At 34.3% G+C, this 3,400-nt stretch overlaps 1 pseudogene; it reads right to left on the reverse strand.

Moving 5' to 3' along the window:
• Nucleotides 1–701: 701 nt before the first annotated feature.
• LOC150025555 (uncharacterized) lies at nucleotides 702–1,907 on the reverse strand (annotated as a pseudogene).
• Between the last annotated feature and the right edge of the window lie 1,493 nt (nucleotides 1,908–3,400).

The following is a 3,400-nucleotide window of genomic DNA, read 5'->3' on the forward strand; positions in this document are numbered from 1 at the left end:
ATTTCCATACTAATTTTTGACAAGAAATAAAATGCAACTCTATACTAGATTTTATGGCATGTAAAAGGCGTCCTCTTGGTTCATCTTGACCATAATTGTAGTGGTTGACTCCATTTGACATGTTGGTGGCCTTTCAATAGAGTTGGTGATGGAGCCTCTTCCATCATCCCCTCCCTCTTGAAAAGGATTTGTCCTCAAATCCAAGGCTTCGTCCTCGTCATTAGTAGGGGAATGTATGTGGCTGGATGGTGTCCATCATCTCCTCCTTCTTGAGAATATCTATCCTTATATCTACAGGGTCGATCCCGAATAACAACCTTTTTCTTGCTTTGACAACTATGCTCGTCCTCCTAGATCAAATGTCCATCTATGGGAATCATCAAACAAAGCAAATGTGTCAGTTTGAGAAGTTGTATAAAAATCAATTTTATTAAGTTGCCATTCCTTTTGTTTTTCTATTGTTTTCGGCAACTTTTCACAAAGTTTCTTTAAAGAGGAGTAAAAAAAATTTCTTTTCTAAGTTTTTCTTCCCTTGTTCTAAATTTTTGTTTTTAACCTCTTTAAGATTTTTTCTATGTGTTCCTTTTAAAAGGCTTGAAGGTTGTTCAACAAGAAACATATTTTCAAGTGTGTTTTTAATTCTTTTTTCTTGTTGAATGACCTTGTGGGAAGGAACACTCTTCTCCAACACCATTTTCTCTCTAAGGGTTTTTTCTTGGTTTTCTATTTTTATTATTTTTTCTTCCTCTCTTTTTTTTTTTCATTTGCACTTGATCCTCTACCACTTGTGAAGGTGATAAGGGATAAAGTATAAACTTATTTTCTTTGTGAGTGAAAGTAATCTCATTGGTAAGACCATTGTGCATAGTTTTCTTATCAAATTGCCAAGGTCTACCCAACAAAATATGACAAGCTTCCATGGAAACTATATCACATAAAACTTTGTCTTTATAGTTTTCCATAGACAACTCGACTTTCACTTGCTTATATACAACTAATTCCCCATATTCATTGATCCATTGAAGTTTATAAGGTTTAGGATGAGGTATTAATTATAGATTTAACTTTTCAACCATTCTAGTGCTACAACAATTGCAGCAAGAGCCACTATCCACAATGAGAGAACAAACATTTTCAAAAACTTTACATCTTGTATGGAAAATGTTCTCTCTTTGTGTCTCTTGGTTCACACTAGATTGGTTGTTGAGGGATCTTTGGATCATCATTAACTCACCCTCACATGGATATGCTCCTTCGCTATTTTCTTTTTCTTTTTCTTCTCCCCCACTAGTTTCATCGTCATGGCTACTATATTCATCTACCCCTCTTAAGAACATAGTTCTTTGGTTTGGGCATTGGGCTTGAACATGACCTCTACCATAACATTTAAAGTATTTAACATCTCTACTATGAGTGGGTGGAGTGAGCACATCTTTTCCTACATTCTTGGGAGTTTCTCTTGGTTTTTCTTTAGATACACTTTCCTCCCCTTTATACTCCTCTTTGGGATAAGAGTTAGAGTATGAGTTTTCCCTATAACTTGAAGTTTTCCTCAAAATTTGTTGTTCCACTTTGATACATAGTTGAATCAAATCATTCAAGTCTTGGTAAGGCAAAAGTTCAACTTTATCTCTAATCTCAAGGTTAAGCCCACTTAAGAATCTTGCTCTGGTGGTGGGTTCAGACTCCCTAATTGAGGCTCTCATCATGTATATTTCCATTTTCTGCTTATATTCCTCTACACTCATGGTCTTTTGTTTGAGTCTTTGGAGCTTGTCCATTAACTCCCTATTATAGTAGGAGGGAATATGACGACGTCTTAAGGCTCCCCTAAGATCATTCCAATATTCTATGGGAGGATACTTATGAAGACGCCTATCTCTCTCTAGGGTCGTCCACCAATACATAGCATTGCCTTGAAAACTTAGAGTGGCCAAGGGTACTTTGTTTTCTTCACTCACTTTGTAACAAGCAAACAATTTTTCTACTTTCATCTCCCAATCTAGATAGATTTCTACATTCTCTTTGCCATGGAAATGAGGTAGATCTACCCTAACCTCTCTTGGGCTTTCTTTCTTTTCCTTTCTAACTCTCCTAGGGGGTGATTGGTAGTATTCATTGATTTTAATACTTTGTTCTCCATATGACTCATTTCCCCTAGAGCTAGATGCATGCGAACTTTTTTTGGATTTGGTGTATTCATTTCTTTCTTTAACCATTTGTCTATATGAAAGTGATTGAGAGGCTAGTTGTTTCAAAAGAGATTTGATAAACTCTCCTTCACTTTCATTAGAATGATGAGAAGACATGGTTAAAGTTATGTGTTGTAAGTAATTTACCTCAAAAAAGAAAAGGAGAGTAATGAAGGTAGCTTTCCAGGAAAAAGAGGTGGATCAATAGGATCTCTTAAGTATCAAGTCTTTCCTTGCCAAAATCTATCCCTCAAGACTTTTCACAAATCTTTTTCTAAGTAATTTACTTAGATCACAATTAAGAATGAAAAACACTATTTTATGCAAAAGAGAACAATGCAAAGCAATTAACAACATAAAACAAGTAGCAAAACAATTAACTAAGCACAAATTAAAGATTACCAACTAAAAAGCTTTAAACTAGACGAATCCTAAGGTGAGGCTTCTAGACACTTAGAGCCATTGAAGACACACTCACCGTCTAATATGTAATTATTCCACTAATTAATCAAAGTTGAATGTAATTACAATTCAAAGGAAATACAAGAGAACTTGAATTACAAAGTAAAATTCATATTTCCTAAACTATGCAATCCTTGGCTTTTGTTACTCTTTCTTGCTGCATTCCATAATTTGTATGTGTTTGTAATCCTGTTTGCTGCAACTCCTTGCCTTAACCTCTTATGGTTAGTCAATTTAAATCTCCAAAACAGTACCTACTAAGTAGGGATGGACTCACCACAAAGGTTAATTCCAACTTAACAAGCATCACTTTGAAATTCTTTAACCAACAATTTGAGGTCAACAAATTAAAGCAAAGAACAATTCAAATTTAGAATAGGACAACAACAAATGGAGTAATTTGTATGACACAACTTGAAAGAATGTTGAATAAATTTGACAAGCAATCAAATAAGCACTCAATAAAAGGTGGCACACAAATTGAACCTAAAGAATGACACTAGAACTGATTAAAAAAAATAAACAATACTACTGGAAAATTTAGGCACAAAAAGCGTGACTTCGAAAATTTATGCTGAGCTGGCTATTTGAATTTTGAATCTGAAAAATTTTGGTGCTGGAATCACACCAAAACAATGTACCAAATAATTGTGATAAATTTTTCAAATATATTGTCAAATTACCGTCTCTTTTGGCGCCAGGATGTACACTTTTTTCATTTGATTTATCATTTTTTTTTCTATTTT

This window comes from Phaseolus vulgaris, chromosome 8 (assembly GCF_051622355.1).
Source record: "Phaseolus vulgaris cultivar YP4 chromosome 8, ASM5162235v1, whole genome shotgun sequence".
Classification (NCBI taxonomy): Eukaryota; Viridiplantae; Streptophyta; class Magnoliopsida; order Fabales; family Fabaceae; genus Phaseolus; species Phaseolus vulgaris.